We start from the raw sequence: 25,145 nt of genomic DNA, 5'->3' as shown, positions 1-25,145 counted from the left end.
AGGACCTGATGCCAGGGGCTTAAGTGGAGAGCAAATGTTTTGAGAATGATGAGGGCAATGAATGTACAAATGTGCTTTACAGAATTGATGTATGTATGGATTGTGATAAGAGTTGTATGAGCCCCTAATAAAACGATTTAAAAAAAGAAGAAAAGAAAAGACGTGAAAGGCATTTGTAGTGCTTGCCGCCTCCACGTGTTTTACAAGAGGCCACGTGGTTTGAGAGGGCCGGGGGGGAGCTGAAGAAGGCTTGGAGTAAACCCCAGAGAGAATCTGAGATGAGAATGGCCAGCCAGTTGTTGCTGGCATAGGTGAATTTCTAGGCCCTTGAGTGACCCCACCACAGGGGACACACTGAGCTCTCTGGTACACACACACACACACACACACACACACACACACACACACACACACACGAGCCTCCTCAGCTAACCAGCGCCTCCTTCAATTCCCAAGGGTCTACCCCACACAGTGATCTGGAAACAAGCAGAGGCCACACAACTCATTTGGAGACAGAAGAACCGGCTGCTCCCTTGACTCAGGAGACCTCTCTGGGCATCTCTTCATCACAGGCGTGCAACAGGCTTTCCCAGACAGGAAGTCGGGGGTGGGGGGAGCAGGTGACTCAGGCAGTGTTTACCAACTGTGTCGGCATCCACCACCGTCAGAGGGTGGACTAGATCCGGCTTCCAGGAAGCACTTCTTCATTTCAATTTTTGCACACGTACAACTTCCAGAGTGACGTCCGTCTCTCTGATGACTTCAAGGCATTGCAGTAAGGGGGGGCTGGAACCCACATCTTCTACACGTTACCAACCCAACGCCCCAGCATGCCTGCACATGACTGGGGAAGTGTAGCGACACCACACAGTCTCCCTGAGGGCAACAGGAAGTAGTACACTACCACGGGCCACCACGAGGCCCCAACGCTCCCAGACACACGGGCTGGCCTGGTGGGGGGGAGGGGGGGGCCCAGGGAAAGGGGTATGCGAGACCCAAGACAACTGGTGGACAGGTCAGAGCGTGGTCCAGTCCCAAGGATGGCAGAATATCACAGGTTAAGTCACAGAGAGGGGAAATGAGGATAACTTCCTGAAGTTTGGTGAAATTCATCAATATCCCTATACTTTGATTCATTAAAATTACATATCACTGGAGAGCAAATGTTTTGAGAATGATGAGGGCAATGAATGTACAAATGTGCTTTACACAATTGATGTATGTATGGATTGTGATAAGAGTTGTATGAGCCCCTAATAAAATGATTTTTTTTTAAAGAAAAAAAATTACATATCGCTATATGCAGGCACGGGCACACACACATTTTTCTTTTAACTGAATGCTACAAAGATGCAGGAACTACGCTAGCCTGTGAGGAGACTGTGTTAGAGACGAGAAAGGTCAACAGCGTGCTACCCTCAAACTTCTCTACTTGTCAGAGATTGAGACAATAAACCAATACCTAAACAAATGGAACGGGTGCAGGGAGAGTCCTGAAGGCCAGTCAGGGTGGTGAGATAGGGAGAGGGGGGAGGCCACTGTAGACAGACAGCTCAGCAGGGACCTGTGAGCTGAGGACATTTGAGGTCAGAGGCTAAAGTACAGAGGGCGGCTGGAGAGAGCAGGAGAAAGGGCAGGGGTGGACAGAGTATGCTCTGGGGCAAGGCCTGGGGCTAGGTGAGGAAGGGGGTTTGATGAAGGGGAACGATTAGATCTGATTTTTGTTGTTGCTGTTGTTGTTAAAGATGGCTTGATTCAAGTTACTGGGTAAGGCAGAAAGGACTGTACCTGCCGGAATAGATGAAGGGAGATAAGTCAGGAGGCCATTGTCAGCACCCCTGTGAGGCAAGAGGAGAAAAGCAGATGTGCAGGAAGAAAGGACAGGCCAGGACACCTACCAGGGGCAAAGGCAACAGGCAGGGGGAGGGGGGAGAAGAGGGGTGGCTCCTAAACTTTGTGTTAGGCTAACTACCTGCATGAAGATGGGGTCTCTTCATGAACAAGGGCACCAGTGGGGCGGGAGGTAGGGGTGGGGGTGGTCAATCATGGGGATTGGATTTGGACAGCTGTGGTTTGAGGTATCCAAGGACTTCAGGCGGCCAGCTGGCTCTGGGAGTCTGGGGCACACTAAAGTGGCCCGGGGAATGCCACGGCTAGGAAGTGACCTCAAGACTTTAAAGAGGCACACCAGCACCTCACCACCGCAACAGATACAACAGCAAAAGATTGTCCAGTGCTGGTTTAACAAGCTTGGATACATTCATAAAATACCGCAAACCTAAAAAAAAAAAATACTGCAAACCTTTACTCAATTCGCAACAAGTTTACAAAGAAGACAAAGTAACAACCAAACTTACTGTCTCAAGTAGATGCCGACTCTAACGAGCTATGGGACAGGGTTTCTGAGATCACTGGTGGTTTTGAACTGCTGACCTTGCAGTTAACAGCCCAACCCATCCCCACTCCGCTGCAAAAACATTTCCTGAAGCCATCTTAAAAACCAAGCAGCAGTCGGGCTGAATTAGGGAAGAACTGTTCCCGTGAGCAGTATGCTCTTCTAAGAGCCATCTACTTGGAGTCAGACAACAGCACCTCGAAAGCTTAGATGGGAGCCTTAGGGGCAGGGAGTCTGTGGTAATGAGGAGGACAACTCAGAAAAGGAAGGCCGTAATGGTTACACAACCTAAAGGATGTAATCAGCATCGATCAATTATACAAGTCGAAACTGTTGAACTGGCGTATGTTTTGCTGCTTAACCAACCAAACCAAACTCAAAACGAACCCGCAGAACCAAGCTCACTGCTGACTCATAGCGACCCTGTAAGGCAGGGCTCGAACTACCCCTGTGGGTTTCTGAGACTCTCATGCTTGAAGGGCGAAGAAAGCCTCAACTTTCTCCCAAGGGGCAGCTGGTGGTTTCAAACTGCTGACCTTGCAGGTCGCAACCACTGCACCACCAGGGCTCCTCGTGTATTCTCAACAACTAAATAACACTCACCCCACAAAAGTATCACAATTATGTTCAGTAAAAGAACCCAGTCACAAAATTCCACAGAACCATCCCGGAAGCGGTCAGGAGTCACTTCCCGGTGGTGCAGGGGAGGGAACCATTCTGGGGCCCCAGGAGGCCTCTCAAAACCAGGGTCTGACCGGCTGCCCAGAGGAATGAGGCCACTGGATTCCATGACTCCTCAGCCAGAAAGCACCCCCAATCAATAGGGTGCTTTCAAACACAGGTTCCTGGACTGCGTCTCTGGAAATTCTAGTTCAATAGGCCTTGGAGAAGGCCCAGGAATCTAAATTTTTTCCAAAACTCCCTGGTGAATCTGCCAGCTGAGCTATGACTGGGAATCACTGGACTGAATAGTAACTGGGCCAACTCGAAATTAGGCCAGCCCGCACATCTGGCTGTCACGCTGCAGTATCCCACATGGCCAGTGCTGTGGAGCAAGAGGCCACCAGGCGCAGAAAGGGAAACTCCAGTGGGGAAGTTTATGTATGTCTGAAAAACAATGCTGAGCTCTGGGGCCAGCTAGCTAATCTCTAGGGCCTGTCCATTTGGGGGTCGGGGTGGGGTCCCTCACAGGCTTAGTGATCTTGGATCCTAACCTGTGCAAAGAGGCAGCTAGTGGCTTCCAGAAGTGGAAGAAAAACTGCTTCCTCCCCAAGCACACAGAAGCTAGCAACCTTTGACACGCCCAAGGAGGCAGGCCAGGAGGGGTGTCGTCTGGTGGGACAGAGTCTTGGGTGGGAGCCACATAGACCTGTGTTCCACTGTACAATCCGGACTGTGGTACAGTGCCTTCAAGACCCAGGGCTCAACAGGACTGACCAGCTCTGCTTCTACCTTCCTGGGCCCCGGCCGCCCTGCATTGTAAAGAAATCCAGGGCAGACTACGGACAATTCAGAGGAAATGTGCACAGAGGTCCAGGAGGATGAGAAGCCACTTTGGACGTTACAGCCCAAAGAGCGAGCCCAGAGACATCATGTGGGAAAGAGCTGCCCAGCTGGGTCCAGCCAACAAGGAATTTGGAGAACGGTCACCTGGTGTGGTTTTCCACGACTGAGTGTGGCAGCGGTTTGTCACACAGCAGCCGGTCACTGGGACGAATGAGTCTCCTGCAGCAAATCAATCTCCCCCAGCCTTGGTGTCTTCATCAGCCAAACAGGCTGGGCAAGGCTCCAAAGAGGACAAAGGGCTTTGAAAGCCGAAAGCCTAGCCAAGGGCCTTTACCAGAGCTCCCGTGCAGACCCAGCCCAGCCATCACATGGTGTACTGGCTGCTGAGGGAACAAGCGAACCCAACCCTCTCACCAACATGCTCCCACTCTTCCCAACTGGCCACGAACACATCTGCATACACACACACAAAACCAAACCCACTGCCGCTGAGTCAATTCCAACTCAGAGTGACCCTCCAGGGTCGAGGGGAACTGCCCCAGAGGGTTTCCAAGACTGTCAGTCTTCACGGAAGTAGCCCCCACGGCTTCCTGCTGGTCAGCAGTCAAGTGCTTTCACTGCGGCACCACCAGCGTCCCTATATAAATAACAGGAATGATTCTATTCTCCCATAATTGGGAAGGAACTGCCAACGAGAGCCGCATGCTCCAGAATGACTCACCTTCCCTCATCACACCTGTGTCCTCGCCTGACCTTCTCTTCCGGCATCAGTGTTATCTTTGTCTCTGCCCCGGAGGCTCAAAACCTCAATGTCCCAGATTCCTCCGTCTCCCTCCAGTGCCCAGTGAAGGGCCGGGACCTCATCTTCCAGTCACTGCCACTGTCCCACTCCCAGTGCCTCCAAAAGATAGTCTTTGAAGGGCTGCTCTGCAGTGGACTATCTTTGTGACCCTATGCATGTTTCACCTCTCCGAGGAGCCCACGTGGCATCGTGGGTTACGCATTGAGCACTAATCACAAGGTTGGCACTTCAAAACCACCAGCTACTCCGAGTGAGAAAGATGAGGGTTTCCAATCCCATAAAGATTTATGGTTTCGGAAGGCCAGAGGGGCAGTTCTGCTCTGTCCTATGAGGTAGCTCTGAGTTGGAATCAACTCATTGTTTTTTAACTTCTCCACGGCTAAGCATCCTCAGCTGCAAACTGTTAGCAGTTCCTGTCTTCTTTTAATTGTTATGGAGAGCAGAGAGAAAACGCAGTTCAAGTATTTGATAAAGAGAAGGTGATCCGAAAGCAGGACAGAAACTTTTCACCTGGATGACTACCTTAAAAACAAAATTAATAATAATTTATAAATTATCAAGGGTTCATGAGAAATGGGGGAGGGGGGGAGGAGCAGATCCAAGGGCTCAAGCAGAAAGCGAATGTTTTGAGAATGATGATGGCAACAAATGTATAAATACGCTTGACACCATGTCTGGATTGTGATAAGAATTATACGAGCCCCCAATAAAATGATTTGAAAAAGAGAGAAAAAAATAAAAAAACAATCTGTCGCTATGGAATAATCCCAATGCACGGTGACCTTCAGGTTGTGCTTGTGGGTTTCAGGTGGAGAGGACGTTCTCTAACTTCACAGACCATTCAGATGAGCTGCTTCTGAGGTGGCTTATTTCAGACCCAGCAGGATGGCAAAGCCGTCCGGTCCCCAGGTGCCTCTATGGCGGGTGGGACCTGAACCTCCAATCTCTCGGTTGGCAGCCGGACTCATTCACTGTTCGCTGTCCAGTTACTCCTGGGCCTCCAATGAGTCCTATTTCCTTACTGACGTCTCTACTTTGACCTAGCCAGTCTCATGCTTCTAGACTAACTGTCCTAGATGGCAGCTCCCAGGTTATTCTACTCAAAGGCCTTCTTTGGCTCCCACTGTTCTCAGATAAATGCCAACTTCTCTGTAGGGCCTGTACTGATAGCTACAGTTCCGTACAACTCCTATCTGCCACCCCAGCCGTCTCTGGCCACTCTTGGCCTGGCTGTTACATGTCACAGCCTCCTAAAATGGGCCCCAGTAATCCCCACCTACCTTCCGGTATTCTTGCCCTTGTGTGACCCCTGCCTTCCAAGTATGTGGCCCAAGTAATGGGATATCATTTCTACGATTAGCTTGTGAAACCCCGTGACTCCTGCGTGCGCTCGCTCACTAATGCTGGCTGCCACGCTGTGAACTGAGGACGGGCGGCCTTGGGCCAACAGCCCCTGAGGAGCCGAACCACTCGGTCCAACAACCTGTGAGAAACTGAAGCCTGCCAGCACTACTGAGTGAGCCTGGCCGTGGATTCTGGCCCGGAGGAACCCTGAGACAACTCGGGGCCCAGTCAACACCTTGACTGCAACCTTGTGGGAAGCCACACACCGGGACCCAGAAAAGCTGCACCTGACCCCCGACACACAGAAAGGGCAAGACCATAAATGTGGTTTGGGGGTCATTAAAAGAACAAAGATTCTGGGCTGGCTCAGTCACAGAGGAGCTAACCTCAGTCGTTGCCGTTCGGTTGGGCCTACCCAAGGTCTAGCACAGAATTGCTTGTAAAAGCCTTTTCCTTCCTCCACCCCCCACCCACCCCCCACCCCGCCGCCCCATTTCCATCAGTCATCTATCACACTGTATCATTATCGATCTGTTATCGCTGTGTGAAAGGGCCTGTGTCACATGGCAGCAAGGTTGGATATCACCTCCAGGCCTGTCCAGAAAGGGGAACGACACACCCATAGCACAGATGGGGCAGCCCTGACCAGGAATGCGGAAGCTCTGCATAGACCGATGGGCAGAGATACAGTACCCAAGCCAGGAGAGCCGCACAGAGGTACTGATGTCAGAAGAAAATCCTGCCGAGTCGACCCGGGACGGGACGGCTGTGAGTCAGAGTCTGCTCAGTGGCAGTGGGGTTGGCTTGGCTGATGTATGTACGTGCTCAACAGATGAAAGACCAGGGATGGAAAGAGGAAACAGGTTCTGAATTCCGTGCCGTGAATTGTCTAGTCAAAAATACGCAGCTCAATCCAATGTCTAACCAGCTCCCATTCTTCCGAGAGGCATGGTGGTTTGGAAGCGTGCCGTCCGTGCCCTCTGCCCCATGTACCTGTCTCCTCTGTCTCAATGCCCCTTGGCATTTCCCGGTCGCGCACCCAGCCCGGCATCTCTCCTATGACTTACTACTTTGTGGCACTTGGGCAAAGCCTGGCCCCTGCCTCCCTGGACCCAGCCCTTTCCTGGCAGGTCCCCACCACTAACTCAGACCCACCCAAGGCCGTCTGGAGGCCGAGACAGCAGCCCAGCAGTCACCCCAGACGGGCTGCCCAATGACCAGGCCTGCGGTAGCGCGTGTGCCGGCTGAGGAGTAGGATTTCACAGAGGCACTTAATTATAGCTCCGGAGTGGAGGCAAGGCGGGGCAGGGAGGCTCCAAGGAGGCCAACAGGAAGCGGCCCTGCTCTGAAACCCCGAGATTGTACCTGCCAGGCCTCGCCAGGGCAGGGATCCCAGGGTAGCACACATGACCCAGGCAGGCTCATGGCAAACATACTTCCTGGCTCAGCCTGTGTGCAGACCAGAGCTGCCCGAGAAGAAGCTGAGATGATGTCTGAGAGGCCTTCTCCCCTTTTTCTTCCAGCGACCCCATTTCATCTGTCCTGCCTCGCCTCCCAAATATTCCATCTTCAATTTCTCCCTGACTTCAAATTACCGTTCTACAATGGAATCTGAGCTATCAACCTCGAGGCTGTTGGGAACATCCCTCTGCCCACAAGCTGTCCAGTGACTGCTCCTCAGACACCCGCCTCCTCTGCCCAGCAAGGTGCCAAGAAGCCGTGCAGCTGCAAGCACCGAGGTGGCGGTACAGCACAGTGGTTGGACGTGTTAGGGTTTTCCAAACCACCTGGCCCGCACGCTGTCAGGTGGGGGGCGAGGGCCAGGTGAAAGAGGAGAGAACCTCCCTGGAAAATCTACGGAAAGAGTCAGACCCAGGACAAGGGCAAGCCTGCCGAAAGAGGCATTCTTCTCAGCTATGCCTGGGCCCAAGGCTAGACGGGACACTGAGACATACTGCCAGCCAGACTCCTCAACCTGGGCATCTCACAAGGGAAGGAGCTTCCCTTTGGGGCAGGGCAGGAAGTAAGTACCATGTGGCACCCACTGCCTACTTCTGAGGGTATGAACTGCAACGGACTGTGGGGGCTGGCAAGCCTGACAGGGGGGCACAGTCCCAAAGCCCAACCAAGGCCACCACTGAGATGCCACCTCTTCCTGCCTCTTGATTCCCATGCCGTCCCTGCACCCCAGCCCCTGTGCCTCCAGCCAGGAAGTGAGGACAGAAATAGAAAGAGTGCTAAAAATAAACCAGGGATGGCAAGGTGCAAGAAATACCACTGCTGCTGTGAGCACAGCTAAGTCCTGCTGGTCTGACAGGGGCCTGAGTTAATGAGCAGGACAGGGGCCCAGGAGCCCAGACCCTCCACCGCCTCTGCTCCCAAGCCTCTCTTCACATGCAAGCACATTTGCACACATGCTGAAAAGTCCAGGCTCCAGATGACAGCACACAGAACAAGCAGAGTTGCTGAGTAAGAACAAGGGCCCCAGAGGGATGGGACCCCAGCTCTGCCGCTTATTAGCTGCGTGACCTGGACAACCCTCTCATCCCTGCACTTCCTGGTTTGTGAAATGGGAATGCCAATACCTTCAATCCTCGGGCCGGTAAGCACAACCTGGGGGATGTGCCTGGTCCAGAGGAGGATGTGGATTCAGGCAATTTCCCTCGCTGCCTTCTCTTCCCCATACCAGACTGAAAGTCCAAGGATGAATTCCTTACTTAGAGCAGGGCTGGTTTTCCCCTCCTATAATCTCTCCTGCAACACGCCAGGCCCACGTGCTGACAGTTTCGTTTCGTATGGTTCTTGGGGGCTGGGGACTGCTCACGACCTTGGAGTAGACGGGGAGCCAGTAAGCATGGCCCTTCTCAGGGCCTCTGCCCATTGACCTAGAATGAACCTCTGTAGGGGAGGGGGCCTGAGGCCTGCCAATGGGTTGCCTCTGCTCAATGAACAGCAAGCGATGCAGCTGTGCTCGAAAGCAGGGCGTGCGCTCTGAAGCCAACACGTCTGGCCAGTCAAGCGGGTACTTTCCAAACTGGAACAATCAGATTCAACCAGTCATCTCCACGCAGGGCCTTGCTGTGTGGCCATGAAAGACAAGTGCATTAATTGCCTGGGTTCAGCTCTCAGCTCTCCTGTGCAACATCAGGCAATTTCACGAACGGGTCTGAGCCTCGACATCCTCTGTAAAACGGGTAGAGTGTGGGTCCTACCTCTCAGGCCCGTGGTGTGGGATCAACAAGGTAACACCCGTCCAGTGATTAGCACCGGGCACTCAGCACTCGTTCACGCATTCACTGCCATCGAGTTATAGGGGACAGAGTCGAACTGCCCCCGTGGGTTTCTGAGACTGAATCTTTCCAGGAGTAGAAAGCCTGGTTTGGCTCCCACAGAGCAGCTGGGGGTTTCCACCTGCTGACTCTGGTGAGCAGCTCAATGCGTAATGCACTCTGCCACCCTGGCACTCGACACCGGGCCGTGGTCTACTCGGGCAGTCAGGGGTATCACTGTGTGGCCGGCCTCTGCTGCAGACGGGGTTAGACATCCGTGGGGAAAGGGTAACCTAGCACCTGAAGAACTCACAGTGCAGCAGCAGAACCCAAACTCTGAGCAATAACCCCCCAATATTGTGGTGGGTTCTGAGGTCATTGTTTCTGGAAAGGCTTTGCTAAAGTCAGGTACCTGGTGGCGTAATGGTTTTCCATTGGGCTGCTAACCATGAGATCAGCAGTTTGAAACCTCCAGCTACTCTGTGGGAGCAAGATGAGGCTTTCTACTCCTGTAAAGAGTTAGTCTTGGTGGTGGGGAACTGATTACAAGGATCTACATATAGCCTCCTCCCTGGGGGATGGACAACAGGAAAATGGGTGAAGGGAGACGTTGGACGGTGCAAGTTATGACAAAATAATAATTTATAAAGTAGGGTTCATGAGGGAGGGGGGAGCGAGGAGGAAGGAGAAAAATGAGGAGCTGATGCCAGGGGCTTAAGTGGAGTGCAAATGTGTTGAGAACGATGAGGGCAATGAATGTACAAATGTGCTGTACACAACTGATGTATGTGTAGAATGTGATAAGAGCTGTATGAGCCCCTAATAAAATGATTTTTTAAAAAAAGAGTTAGTCTTGGAAACCTACTGAAGCAGTTCTACTCTATTCTATAAGGTCCTCATGGGTCAGAATGGACTCTTGCCAAAGTCAGATCTCTTCAGTTGTTCCCCCTGAGCTTCAAACAAAGGCGGGGGCAATGGAGAAAGAGGTCTTCAGGTGAATGCCTTGGCTCGCCTTTCTTATAGAGCAGTTCTCAACCTGTGGGTCGTGACCCCTTTGGAGGTCGAACAACCCTTTCACAGGGGTCACCCGATTCATAACAGTAGCAAAATGACAGTTATGAAGCAGCAACGAAAATAATTTTATGGTTCAGGGTCACCACAACATGAGGAACTGTATTTAAGGGTCGCGGCATTAGTAAGGTTGAGAACCACTGCTACAGAACAAATGCTTGCTTTACCTCACGAAGTTTGGCTTTGGTCCATGAGATGGGCTCTGGGGTAGGCTAGTGCCAGGGCCACTCAGGGGAGGGCCACATAGGCCAGCCACGCAGTCAAACTTCCTGCTGGCAAAGCCTGAAGCACTTGAGGGCTCTGCCAGGGGCCACTTTATAGGAAGATGACCTCTAGTCACAGTTAAAGCACCCCCATCAGGGCTGCGGGGGCGGCTGCTCACTTGTGACTCAGCCAGGGAGGCCCTGGGCTCGGAGGACACGGGTGATGGAGATAGGAAACTGAGGGGGTACACCCCAGGCTACAGTGCACAGAAAACAGTTGGTACTCCGGGGGTATGGGAATCACTCTGGGACAGGTACTCCCTGGTTACCTACAGCGTGCCTCGCCGGAGTGGAGGCAGAAAGCGAATCAAACACAGATAGCTGGTCCTGCTGACGAGGGAGAAGATAAAGCTGCCATGAGCGTGCAGTGGACAGAAGTAGGACTTGGCTTAGCTGCTGATATGCCTGCTGGGTCAGGGGTGTGCTAGAAAACCAATGGAACTTTTTTCTGAAAGCTGACCCGCCCCTCCACCCCCTGCAAGGTGGTGGTGGTGGTTAGCAGCCATCAATTTGGACTCTGCCCTTGGTGACTTTGTGCACAACTGGATTGGGCTATTGTGGTTCACAGGGTTTTCACTGGCTGATTTTCGGATGTAGGTTGCCAAGCCTTCCTTCCTAGTCTTAGTCTGAAAGAATCATTGAAACCGGCCCAGTCTCACAGGAACACGAGAACCTCCACTGACAAGATGCATGGTGGCTGGGTATGAGGTGCATCATGGCCAGGAAACCAGCGGAGGTCGTTGGAATGGAAAGTGAGCATCCTACCACTGCACCTACAGTGCTCCCTGCTCCCTCACCGCATGGCTTTGGATGTGTGAGGTGCTGCTGGAAACACACCGGCGTGTCAGGATGCCAGAAAAGCAGAGCACAGGGAGCGCATGCCTTCATGGACTGTCAGCAGAGATGAGTGAACACAAGCCTAGGTGGGTGCACTCTGCGGTTTGGGGGTCTAATGTATCCAGGGATTGTCACTTGGGAGCTAGAGATTACTGTCGGTCACTGTGTTTATGACTGAAGAGTCTTTGGCTCCTCACTTCCAGCAAGCAGGTTTTGAGCCCCGCAAACTGTGGCCCATAGATACTCTTCGATCTTAGGAGTGAACCCACTTGGAGACCCCTGCAGCCAAGCAACAGACACACCTGGGGACAAGAGCACGTGAGGAAGCGCTCCTCGGAACGTGCACAAGTGGACGTCAGAAGCTGGAGGGGAGCGGCAGTGGGGAGGGTACGGAAGGTGCGGAACCAATGCCAGGCCACAGCCCCCCTATGGATTGTGGAGTTCGTTGGCTTTGTAAACTTTCACCTAAACCACAACAAACCACTTTTTTAAAGGCAACAACAAATAAGATAAAGCAGGTTTGGGACAGTCCCATGAGACTATGAAACCGGGGCACAGTGTGCGGGGTTTAATCTGTAGGGATAATCAGTGCACTGGAGTCCAGATGGCAAGGGCGCTTTACCCGATCGGGGGCACAGGCAGACGGGCCATCTGGAAAGTGGCCAGAGCACAAGTGCTCCTGGGGTCACTACAGGAACAGGGTGGGTTTCCCCCTGGGTTCTCCTTGATGTTCTTAAAAACTGAGACAGTGTGAGGGTGGGGAAGGTGCGGCCTGCGGGCCTTAACTCATCAGAACCAGCTCGCATGGCACGGCTCAGCCACAAGAAGCCGTTCCAGCCATCACATTAGGGGTGAGTCACTGAAATGTCTGCCCAAGCTCAGCAGGCTGATTTTGGACCTCATCATTTTGAATGGCCCTCGAGAGATGTTACATCGAAATAGCCAAAGGGCCACGGGCAGAAAAAAGGTTCCCCACCCCTGACCTAGAGCGGGACGGTGCAGGTGGAAGATCCCACTCATCTTTGGAAACAAAGTGAGGGGCGAGGAGGGTTGTGAAAGCGGGATCGCCTGCCGGCTGAGGAGGTCTAGGGACCAGGAGTCACTCACTCGCTCACGACTCATAGCGACCTTACAGGGAGACTCATAGCGACCTTACAGGGAGACTCATAGCGACCTTACAGGGCGGGTAGAACTGCCCCTGTGAGTTTTGAGTGGTCACCGGTGGTTTTAAAGTGCTGACTTGTGATCAGCAGTCCCATGAGTAACCACTAAGCCACCAAGGCTCCTCAGACCTGAAGGGCGGCTTGGAAAGGAGCAGCAGTTCAAGGGCTCGGAGGCCTCATGGGGCTGAGGAGGGAGATGGTCACGAGGACCCCAGACATCACCCAAACACTGCCTGCTGAGAGTTGTTGACCTGCATTTCCAGGTTCCCAGCCCCACGTCCCACAAACCATGCGACTGTTTTGATTATTCAGAAAGAGGATGTTACTCCCACCCCCGTCTTCTAATATTTTAGTTGACTATTTTTACCAGCGGATGTTCCCTAGGTGTGATTCTACAGACAGGAATTGAAGGACACAAGGCGTAAAGGTGGGGTGAGACGGGAGAGAGGTCAGCGCAGTGAAGAGCTTACATCGCAGAGGCACAGTGATCTGGCTCCAAACCCCACCTGTGACCTCAGCCCCTCCTGGCTGCTCCCCTCCCTCCTTGCTGGCCCTCAAACTCCCCCGTGAATGTTCCTGCTTCCGGCCTCTGCACTCGTTCTCCTTTGCCCACCTCGGCTCACCCCTTCAGCTCAAATAGCACCTTCAAAGCAGAGCCTTCTCGAAGCCCCTTATTTCAAACATCCACTACCCCCCTTTGCTGCCTCACTTTTCCCTAAAGCATCTGTGACCTGACATGCCACCTTACTTAGCTTTGCCTCCCTTACCTCCTCCCACCCCTACCATGAGGGCACAGAAGCCCTGGTGGCATAGTGGTATGCGTTGGGCTGCCAACCACCAGGTCAGAAGTTCAAAACTACCAGTAGCTCCTCAGGAGAAGATGGGCTTTCTACTTCTATAGACGCGTGCAGGGGCAGTTGTGCCCTGTCCTATAGGGTCACTAAAGGTCAGCATGGACTCAGTGATAGTGAGTTTGTTGGTTGGTTGGTTGATTTTGGAAGAGCAAAGGGAAGATAGTAAGACAGTACTAGAGCCAGACTTTACTCAGGTCACCTCAACAACAACAGTGTGTGTGTGTGTGTGTGTGTGTGTGTGTCCCCAAAGCAGTGATCTGATACTATCTGGGGCCTACTCTTTTGCTCCCTAGAACTCCCTGAAGATCCCTTCCAGAGGACAGATTGTCTCAAATCTTTGTTCCGAGGGCCCACCTGGGCTTGGAGCCACCAAGTGCTGTCCTCACAGCATCCGACACCAGGCACGGATCGGGGAGCAGTAGACCACGTGCCATGGGTGACCACTCTGCTCTCCCGCACCTCAGAGAGCTGCAGGGCACGACAACACGTGGACAGCAGAGCCTGGGAGAAGCAACCACTCCAGGAGATGGCTTTGTTCCTTGGATCTGTCCATCTACGGTGTCTCTGTTGACATGCTGTTAACTGTGAGCCACTTTCTCCTTCCAGAAACCAGCAGGGTAAATGTCCAGGGTAAGAACTATATGCTTATCCTATCAGTTTGATTGATGTAATGTTCACCAATGCGCCCGGGTGGCCAGCAGTATTTAGTGGCGGAATGATTGAATGGTGGTTTTTAATTCTGATTCCCCCTCCTCCCGCCCGGGGGCCTTAGGGCGATATCTGGCAACACTTGGCTGTCACACTGGGGAGAGGGGGGCCGCCATCAGGATGGCCCTAAAAGCCCTGTGAGGCACAGCCAGTCAGCCTCCCCCGACAAAGAACTGTCCAGTGCTGAGGCTGAGGATGCCCAGAGGGAATGGACTGGAAACAGCCAGCGGGACAGCCACAGACAAGGAGATGTTGCGGCCAAGTAAGGGAGCTGAGGAAGGCCAACCACGCCTGCTTGGAAAGGAAACGATGGGTGGAGCTAGGTGCTTTGGCAAAATCAGGACCAAATGGTGAAAACATTTGTGAGGAGAGCGGCCCACAGAGCTCTGGGTCTGCAGTGTGGCCCGCGGCTACCATGGAGACAGAGCACAGCTGGCTTGTTCTCCGTCACAGAAGGAGCCACGCAACTGTGGCTCTCAGGCGACAACTCCTGGACGTGGGAAGTGCCAGAAGATGAGGATCAGAGGGTCCCGGTGGACACAAACAAGAGCAACAAAAGTCAGCTTTCAGATGCCGATTCTGTGTGATGATACAGAAAGGCCTTGCATGAGGCAATTTTTCCCATGACACTAGAGCTTCTCCCTTCAGTATCCTCCTCCTGAGAGAACTCTTTTAAAGCTGTGTTGTTATTAGCTGTGGCGAATTCGATAATGGTTCTCAAGAGAGCTGCTGACAAGTGGAAGTTAGCTTTAAAGACTGGGTTCTTTGGACTTGAAAGAAGAAGGGGCGGGGGGTGGGGGGAGGTGCTGCAATGCACTGCTCTGAACACCAAGCGCTGTTTAACTGGCGATATGAGGCTTCCCATTCTGAGGCTGGGCTGCCAGGGCCTCCGGGTCAGAGAAGGGCATTGGTGCTGAAAGTCCTTTCTCCCCAGTTCTCCACCTCAGAACCCAGCTCAGCACACAAGGGCAGGCCAGCACGGACTGAGGCTCATTTTAACCCTGACACAGAAGAGAATGCAAGCTCGGGGCATGAAGCCACGGGCCACAGTTAGCCAGCCAGTTAACACCAGAGCTAGGGGTCACAGCCAGGTCTGCCCAGTACCAAACCTACAGAGCCTCTCCACAGGCCATGAGAGAGCTAGAGAAAGGCCAAGGGCACTAGGCCCGGAGACCCAGAAGCTAGGGCCCCTGGGAACCACTGGAGGAGCCAGCGCTGCCTGCACTGCGGCCTGCACACTGCCTTCTCAGCCTCCTCAAGGAGGTCTCTACTCCTGTCTGTCCTCCTTCAGAACGATTCTCAAAAATAGAGAAACAAATTAAAAGATTAATTCTCTCTGCTTCACCCCCCTCTGTTTGTATCACTCTGTGCCCCTCCCTCCTGTTCCCTAACTTGTCTCCTCACCCCTCTCCTTCATGGTATGCTGCTAATACAATGCACACGCTGCCGTAAATTGATACCGACCGATAGCCACCTTAGAGAGCTGAGAAGAACTTCCACTGTGAGTTTCCGAGACTGTAACTCTTTACAGTTTTCTCGGGTGGCTTCAAACTGCCGACCTTTAGGATCACAGCCCGATTCATAACCGCTAATGCCACCAATACTGTTAGTGGGGCAGATGAAGTTTTGTCTCTTCTGCCTTTTTGTCTTTGAGTAATTTGTTTAACTTTCTCTGTGTCATGAAAGTAAAGGAGTCCTGGTGGCATGGTGGTTATTCATTAGGCAGCTTGCTGCAAGGTTGGCAGATCGAAACCACCAGCCGCCTCTCGGGAGAAAGGCAAAGCTGTCTACTCCCATAAAAAGTTAGTCTCCAGGGGGGAGAGGGGAGGGAGGGGAAAAATGAGGACCTAATGTCGGGGGTTTAAATGGAGAGAAAATGTTTTGAGAAACGATGTACAAATGCGCTTTACACAATTGATGTGTGTATGGATTGGGATAACAGTTGTATGAGCCCCTAATAAAATGTTAAAAAAAAAAAAAGTTAGTCTCTGAAACTCACAGGGGCAAAAAGAAGCTTATATGGCAGCGGTCATAGCAGCACTATTCTCAATAGCCTAACGGTAGAGGTAACCTCAATATCCACAACAGATGGCTGGATTTTAAAATGTGTTACGTACATACAACGGTACTCTATTCATCTAGCCAGGGAGATGGGAGTATTGATAACAAACTACAGGATGAAGACATTAAAACCAAGCCAATTAGGCTGAGCAAAATAAGTCAAGCACACAAGACCAAATATCTTACGACCTCACTTATCGAAAAAGCCAAGAAAACACAAATGTAGAGAGGCCAATGTTTTTTAGTGGTTAGAAGAGGCAGGAGGGGGGAAATCAGTTTAACATTGATGGAAAAATCACATTCTCGAGGCTTAAGGTTGCACCGGTGTAAAAAGTTAAATTGGTAAAGGTTACGTGATAGATACACAGTTTACAACAATGTCAACAACAAAAGAGAGAAGCTGCTGGGGGTGCTTATGTATAACTGACACTTCATGGGATTTGGTTCCTTGGTTTGGAGGTCAAAGGGCATAGTTTCACACACAGGACACCCTAGTTAGTCGGCCTAATAACATGTTTAGTGCTTCTGCCCTGCCTCCTAACTTGGTGCATACTGCCTGGAGCAACCGAGGGCGAAGGAGGCAGGGCTTGGAGGAGGATCTGGGATGCGAGACTCAAGGTCCCCGTGAACAGCTACCTCTTTTTCCAGGAGACCAGAGGAACTGGATGGTGCCCCACTACCATGATGGAACAATTTACACCAAGATTCCATTGAAGAATCTTGCTCACAGTGGAAAATCCAGCATAAAATGTCAAATTCTCATTGACGCTAGGGGATGGATGAACCCCTGGAACTGCAGCCCTAAGATTATCTTTAAACCTTAAACCAAAAATATCCCCGGAAGTCATCTTAACACCAGTTCAGCTTAGCTAGTACCAAAAGTCTGCCTTGAACATTATGTTCTCAGTAAGTCTACATGGGATCAAACTGACAGCAGCTCAGATCAGATGGGAATCCTCGGGGGAGCGTGTTTTTAATAACGGGTGGAACAAGTCATCAACGGAGGGTGGGAATGGATGCACACCTTGACGAATGCCATCAATGCCAGTGAATTGTACGTGTCGACCCTGATCGGTGCATGTTTTGTTGGGTAGCTGCTCAACAACAAAACAAACACAGAGCAAGAGGAAAAAGAACAAGAGGGCAAAAAAGAAGCTGCCACGAGGCAACTCCTGTTCATGCTGGCCTCCTGTGTGTCAGGGTAGCACTGTGCCCCTGTGGGTTTCAACCGCTGACTTTTCAGCAGCCGATCACCAGGCCTCTCTTCCAAGGTGCTTCTGGGTAGACTGGAACCACCAATTGGTGAGAAGTGACAACCTAGGGACTCTAATCTCACACACCCACTCCCACTGCCATCGAGTCAACTCTGACCGGGGGACCCTATTTACTGCTTCCAGTGCTTTGTAAGTCTTTACAGGGGCAAAGAGCCTCATCTTTCTCCTCAGGGTAGTTGGTGGGTTCGAAGCGTGAAGCTCACACGTAGCAGTCCAACGCTTACCCAGCGCCCGCTGGGATGTTAAAGAGAAGCTAGTCTCCGAGGAGGAGCTTGCCCACCAAGAGCCATGCTGACTTAATGTGAGGATTAAAATGAAACCTTAGTAAATGCTGACTTGTCTCTTTCTGCTGAGCTACGCTCTTGGGAGAAACTCCGGCACCAGTTGGAAGCCGTCCTTCCCTAACTCAGGTAGGGTCTGGATGGGAGTGGTCCCTCCTCTGCCGTGAAAAAGCTCTGGGAGTGCCGGATGGTACACTGCGGCCCTCCTTCTCTGTCTTTCAGGTCCGAAGAACCCCATCTTCAAAGCTTAACTTCCCAACTGGGTTCCACACTGCAACCAGGGGCAGCAGTCACAGCACCGGCCCAGAAGTGCCTGACGGGAAGGACTACAGAGGCAGCCTTGGCAGCACAGAAAGGCCCCACAAAGCCAGGCCTCACCTTGGCCGGCAGAAACCACGGAAGAAAACACGCTGGACTCGAAGCTCAAAGCTAAAGGGTGGACTGGACAGCTGGCCCCGGAACGCAGGCCACTGCTAATGCCAGGCGAGCTGTGGCCACACAAACAGCAGAGCAAATCAACTCTTCATTTCTCCCAGCTCGGGGACAGCGTCCCTGCATTCCCTCTCAGGGGACCTCAGAGCCCCCCAGCCCCCCTTCTTCCTCTCTCACATTTCCTTCAGAGGAAAGGACTTGGTATGGATTAGAGAACAGGAGGGGCAGCTCCTGCCCACAGCCTTCCTGAGCGAGCCACAAACAGGCTGACCCCCACGGACTTGACAGGCCCCTGGGTTCAGCCCCCTGTTCAGCAACAGGAAGACTGGCCGGGTGTGAAAGCAGGGAAGGGAAGTGAAGTTCATAAACATCTGCTGGAACCACTGAACTTCAGAGATTCCACCAAATCAGACAGGAGGGCCATGCTTCCCCTGGCCCCCAGCAGTGACCCCACCACCTCCCGGCCTCTGGGGCAGTTGGGACAATTAGCAATGCATTCCCTGGAGCGCCCCTTCTGAGCCTTAACAACACCTGCCAGGTGTCCTGGGAACAAACGAGGGGAGGGGGCGTCTCAATGGGGAGCCCACAGCATGATCTGGAGGCTAGTGGAAGACCCTCAGCCCCAGCAGAATGGAAGACACAATGCTGAGTGGTGTCCATAGCTGCCCTGATGCAGCCAACCACACACCTGCGCTCTGCATCTGACCCTCACCAGTTCCCACGTGCCTCGTCCTGGGCCTGGCACATCGTACCCAACTCTCCAGACTCACAGCCATCGAGTCCAGACTCATAGCGACCCTACAGCACAGGGCCAAACTGCCCCTCCCTGCGGTTTCCCAGACTGCGACTCTTCATGGGAGTGGAGAGTCTCATCTTTCTCCTGCAGAGGAGCAGCTGGTGGTTTCAAACTCCTGACCTTGAGGCACAGCCTGCTTCGCCACCAGGGCACTTGGCACATAGTAGGCACTCAAAATATGGGTTCCATCAATGGTCAACAATGAAAGACCCAAAATACCCATTTATAAACTATCAAGGGCTGATGAGGGAGGGGGGAGAGGGGAGGGAGAGGAAAAATGAGGACCTAATGTCGGGGGTTTGGGTGGAGAGAAAATGTTTTGAGAAATGATGTACAAATGCGCTTTACACAATTGATGTGTGTATGGATTGGGATAACAGTTGTATGAGCCCCTAATAAAATGTTTCAATAAATAAATAAATGAAAAGAACTAGAAAAAAAAAAGAAAGAAAATGAAAGACCCTCGTCTTTGTGGCTCGGCTGCTCAGGCACCAGATGGGCAGAGAAGAGAGTCCATTTGCGATTCACTCAACGCACTCTTATTCGTTCAGCATCTTCTCTGTGGCAGGCACTGCCTCAGGCACAACAGGACCCAGGGTAAGTCCCTGGCCTTGTGGAGGTTCTGCTGTGGTGGGTGCAAAACCCGAGCAAACATCCTGAAGCCATCTGTGGCTGGTTGCTGCCGCACGCTGCCAAGTCAATTCCAACTCACAGCCACTCTGGCGGACAGAGCAGCACTGCCCCATGGGGCCTGGGGGCTGTCATCTCTTGGAGCAGCCCACCCTGTCTTTCTCCCACCCAGAAACTGGGTGGGTTCGAACTACTAACCTTTCAGTTAGCAAGGGTGCACTTCACTGTTGTGACATTTAACCACAAAACAAAGCAAACGTGCTGCCATCAAGTAAGTTTTGGTTAGCATCCTGGCACTTTAACCACCGTGGCACCAGGGTTCCTTACTTATGCCATAGAGGTTAATAGTTATTTCAAAAGCCTACTATGTGCGAGTGCTGGGCACCTGATGCCATGGCCTGGAGTGTATGGCTCAGCCCCCAGGAAATGGTCTCACCTTCTAGGCCAGGATCCTAAGTCTGGGGTGTGTCAGTCAGGGGTCAGTGGGAGAGGCTTCTGAGAAATGGAAAGGGGATTACCTCTCTGGAGTACTTGTCCTCATCTGTCAGTGAGCAGAAGCCACTGTGGGTACCCCGTGCATGCCCCAAACACCACTCAGCACTGTGGGGCAGCAAGAAACCCAACATCTTCAGCCACAAACAAGCAAACCAACGCACCGCCATCCAGTCAATTCCAACTCTTAGCGACCCTGGAAGACAAGGTAGAACTGCCCATGTGGGTTTCCAAGCCTGTAACTCTTTTCGGGAGTAGAAAGCCTCTTCTTTCTACCCAGGGGTCAGAGAAGTACCTCCCCTAAGTTATACTTGAACATGAGGCCTCAAAAAGTGCTCCCGAGGTGAACTGGCTCCACCCCGGTCCCTCACACTAATGGTCCCAGCACACAGATGGTGCTGCTCTGCGCTGAGCCAGCAGGTGTTTCTCAATCGTGGAAGGAGCCTGCAGACTCAGGCCCAGGTGATCTTACCAGGGTGGGGCTGGAGAAGTGAGCAAGGTGAGGAAGGAGCTGAGGGCCAACACCCACCATGGGTGGCAGCGCATACATGGAGATGCCCTGAGTCATGCTTGATCCCTTACCCAATGCCCCATGCAGACAGGGCCAAAGTCAGCAGCCTGCTGAGTTATGATGGCCAGGAGCCAGCTGCTGGGGAAAAAGACCCACAAGTCTGGAACCTGACGCAAGGGGCCACTTCTTCCGGGCCAGGCTCATGCCAAGTGTCTAGCTGCAAAGGCACAGAAAAATGTTCAGGAGCACCAGGCTGTCGCTAAGAGGCACTGGGAACTCTGGGACAACATGGCACCAGGGCATCAGACACGGGGCCTCTGATGTGACAGACAAAGTGCACAGAGATGTTGGGGGGAGGAAAAAGGGGCCATGCCAGCGTGGCCAACGCTGGGTAGATAGGCTGGCATCTCCAGAGACCCCGAATGCAGGAAATGCCCAGAAAAGGGGGTGGGGGTGGGAGAAGAGGTGAGGAGAACCCTTGGCCACAGGATACAGTTGAAGCCCTTAGAAGCCACACGTTCAAGTCTTCCTAAAAGAGGCTGCACACGCCCCTGGCCTCACCAGGCACCTCAGGTCAGCTTGCACAACGGCCAGGACAAGCTGCCTTCTGTCCAAAGCAGAGACCTACTGGCTTCCCAGGCCAGCACCTGACAGTGACAGTACTCTGACCTCAAGGAAGGGCTCTGAGGGACCTTAGGTGAGCCCTGGTGAGGCTGGCAGGCTGAGCTAGGCAATTCGTCCTGTGTGGGCTGAGGCGTACACCAGAGAGGGGAGACACGCAGTGGTGGAAAGGCAAGGCGAAGAGTAACCAAACAAAAGGGTCAGGAGTCATTAAGCCAGGGAGCTGACGGGTCACCCCAAGAGCAGAATAAAGTCAGGGCCTCTCTGGCCACACGTTTGCACTTTGCAGCAGAGAGGCAGACTGGCCGGCGGCCCTGCGCGCTACAAGAACCACAGAATGCTAACTTGGTTGTGGACAATGCCAACTCTCCACTCAGATGCTGACAGCCCCAGCAAATGGTCAGGAACTATCTGGCCCCCAAGCTGCTCCAAACTGACTGGGTTTGTCCCCTTCTTGAGACCTTTTCACCCACCACCCGGGCTAATGAGAAACGACAAGGAGCAGCAGGGTGTTCAAAAGAGGGAGGTAAGTCCTTCTTCAGAGCCAGAGACTGGGCTAAATTACTGCATGCCCCCCTCATTAGAATAAGGCACAGAAACTCTGTAGGGATGTTTTTCATGGGAACAGGCCCCTTCGCGTGTCTGCTCTGAGTGCTGGGTAGGAGGGAGTTCAGGGCCCGGTGGAGAAGTGAGTTGGCTCAGTTTTGCCCAATCCTAGCGCTGCCACAGAAGAGGGTCAGGGCTCAAGAGGATTCCACCCACTATGGCCCGGTCTAGCTGATTCCCTGGGCTCTCTACCGCAGTTCCTAGAGGGTGCCAACTGTGTGTCCAGTTCTGGCTCAGAGCCAGGGAGCACGGTCCTCAGAAGCAGAGATCTCACAACACAGACCCAGGTGACACAACCTGGGCTCCTACATGTGAGAGGATCACGCTTTCCGAATCCTCCCCGTCAGAGCGGGGGCAGCAGAGGCTTGCTCCCTCCGGCAGGGCTCTCTAGGGAAGCGGCGGTGCAGAATAAAGGAGTGTAAACTGAAGGCGACAGAAAAGAACTTTCTGACAGACAAGGAGGTTAAACACGCGGACACATCATGAAGGTGGTGGGCTCTCTGGCCCGAGTCTGGGAGCTGTCAGCTCAAGTTCCTGAGTCTGACTAAATAATGCAGTTCTGCCCAGGTAGCTATCGACCAGACACCCCATGCCAGGCCTGGGCAAAGGAAACCAAGCATCAAACCGGGCCTCTGTCTTGGATCCCCAGAGCATTAAGCTCCCACAGAAAAGGCAGCAGAGAGAAGTATCTTCATGAGAAGCTGCTCAGTGACCAACACGGGACCCTGGCACATTCAGGCATGGATGCACGTGGGAGAGCCAACAGCTGGTTCCCAGCCACAAACAATAAAAGTGACAGATGCCTGCCAGCCCCCAGGCTTTGGGGACTGCAATTTATTTCAAAGCCCAATCATTTAAAAAAAATTGTTTAAATTTTTTCTACCTCTGGAGGTAGAACAGAAGAAAATGGTTTAAGGACCGCAGGTGTTCTCTGGGGTATACCTTCGGGAGACTTCTCTCAGCTTTTAGAGATGGGAGATTGGAGGGGTGGGGGTGTAGTGAAATATGTTTGATACTTCCAGGGTGAGAGGCCCAGAGTGCACTTCCTGGATGGGAAGAAAGTTGAAAGCCTCTGGCTCTCCAGCTACCCCTGGCTCGAGCCCAATTCAGCGGCAGTCTCTCCCCAAGGGTTCCTGGAAGTCAACAGGCCCATAAAGGGGAAGTGCAGCGGGAAGGCGCAGAATGGCAGACAAATTGCCCGTCACCCCTGATGCACACCCCAGCAAGTTCTCCCACGCAGACATACCTATTATGTACCTCGTACATTCTGCCCCTTGACCCAATCAGGGGCTGAAGACCCCCGCCCAAAACTAAGGCTACCTCAACTGCAGGTCCCGGGACAGCAGAGGAGCGTGTGGAGTTAAAGGTTCTCCCAGAAGCAGAGGCAAGGCACCAGGAGCGAGAAGGAGGTGGGCTACAGGATGGGGGTAAGCAGAGCGAAATCGAAGAGGAGGCAATAGCAGGGTGTCAGGGAACCAGGGCAGAAGAGACTCAGGGAGGCCGGGAATGAGGGCTGGAAACACCTAGGGGCTGGGAACACCTAGTGGTACCTGCAAGGTACGGTGGGGGAAGGGCCAGAGACGATGTTAGAAGGGGCACACGGCCGGGAAAGGCAAAGGCTGAGCCGGCCAGGATCGGAGGGCAACGACAGGGACAGGAGGGGGAGGGGAAAAGGACACCGAGGAGAGGGTCCCAGGGAGGGTCTGGCAGAGGCGGAGGCGATAGAACTCTGGGCCAGGGCTCTGAGGACCCCAGAGCGGGGAGGGAAGGAGGGAGCCCGAGTCCGGCGTGAGGCGCGGGACAGGACCCTGGGCACAGAAGGGGGGAGACCGGGCCACGAGGCCCATGAGGGGCCACAGAGTCGGGTGGAGGCGGCCTGGAGTTCAGGCTCAAACTGCGATCGAGGTCAGAGGGCAACGCGCGAACGCAGACGCGCCCGGGCCGGAGCGTCCGCCAGCCGCCGCGGCGCTGTCCGCCGACCCCGACCGCTCCCCACACCCCTCCCGCCGGGCCTGGCGCCCCAGCCCCGAGGGCAGCCTCGGCCGCGGCCGTAGCTTCGCTCCGCCGCCTGCTCGCCCGCTTCCCCCGGCCCGGACTGACCTGTCCCGGCCACCTCCCGTACCGCTGCCTGCGTCCCGCACGCTCCACAGGATCCCGTGTCTACTGCCAAAACTTTTCCCATTAATCCCCAGCTCCGCGGTGGCCGCAGCGTCTCAGGCTGCGCAAACCCGGCCCCGCCCCCACCAGCGTGCCGTCACCGCGCTGCTGGACCCACCCTCTTCACGCCCCTTTCCGCCCCAGTCGGGGCCAATCAACGCCCCTCCTGGTGACTTCCTTGATTCCGTGACTCCGCCCACCACACGCTGTCCTGGGCCTGCCTGCAGCGCCCTCTAGTGGACGATGCGGGAGCAGCCGGCAGAGGGAGGCGCGGGAGAGCTCCGGAGCCAGTAAAACAAGTCGGTGAAGTATCACGAAAGAGAATAATTTAAAGCTGGATGGAAATTTAGAGGTTATCTAGTACATTCCTTGCCTCCCTGCCCCCGAGTCCATGCCGACTCGTAGCGATCCTACAGGACAGGGTAGAACTTTGGCTTCAAAGAGGATGCGTGACTTTCAATAAGAAGCAATACTGATTTTGAGAATGATGAGAGCAATGAATGTACAAATGTGCTTTACACAATTGATGCAGGTATGGATTGTGATAAGAGTCGTATGATCCCCTAATAAAACGATAAAATAAATAAATAAGTTTTAAAAAGAAGCAATGCTGAGACTAGAAGAGTGGTCCCCAGACTCTTAATCCAGTGCTTTGCCCGTTGAAGAAGGCTACTTTAAGGCACCTTGGTGGTGTAGTAATTATGCATTGGACTGCTAACCTCGAGGTCAGTAGTTCAAACCGACCAGCTGTTCCGTGGGAGAGAGCGAGCTTTTTGTTCCCTTAAAGATGTACAGAAACCCAGGGGGCAACCCTTTACCCTGTCCTAAAGGGTCACTAGGAGTCCAAATCCACTCAATGGCAGTAAGGTGAGTTGTTTGTTTAGTGCTGCCTGTATTTCTGACCAGGATTTCTCTTTTTTGAGAAGCTTTTGCAACTGGAAGCTTCCGATCCAGGAATTCTTAGCTTTTCTCCTATGTGCTTATCTGTTAGGCCCGCCCATTTAAACAAGGACTATCCCTACTGTTGTAAAATATTCTGTGTTCTTTTACTTTTTTTTAACTCATTTTATTG

At 53.1% G+C, this 25,145-nt stretch overlaps 1 protein-coding gene across 2 annotated transcripts in view; it reads right to left on the bottom strand.

The window, feature by feature from the left end:
* Positions 1-24,127, bottom strand: part of PPARD (peroxisome proliferator activated receptor delta) — a 78,025-nt gene extending 53,898 nt beyond the window's left edge. Inside the window, exon 1 of one of the 2 annotated variants that reach the window (XM_004717221.2) lies at positions 24,017-24,127. The gene's annotated coding sequence lies outside the window, so the exon portion shown is untranslated. Of the gene's footprint in view, positions 1-8,632; positions 8,685-24,016 lie in introns of those variants that run through there. The other variant, XM_045292661.1, reaches the window with a different exon arrangement.
* Positions 24,128-25,145: the final 1,018 nt, after the last annotated feature.

The sequence above is a fragment of the Echinops telfairi genome, unplaced genomic scaffold (genome assembly GCF_000313985.2).
Source record: "Echinops telfairi isolate 266 unplaced genomic scaffold, ASM31398v2 ScPeMD7_655;HRSCAF=1070, whole genome shotgun sequence".
Taxonomy (NCBI): Eukaryota; Metazoa; Chordata; class Mammalia; order Afrosoricida; family Tenrecidae; genus Echinops; species Echinops telfairi.
Note: the sequence above shows the minus strand (reverse complement) of the source record. Positions and strands in the feature narration are given on the sequence as shown.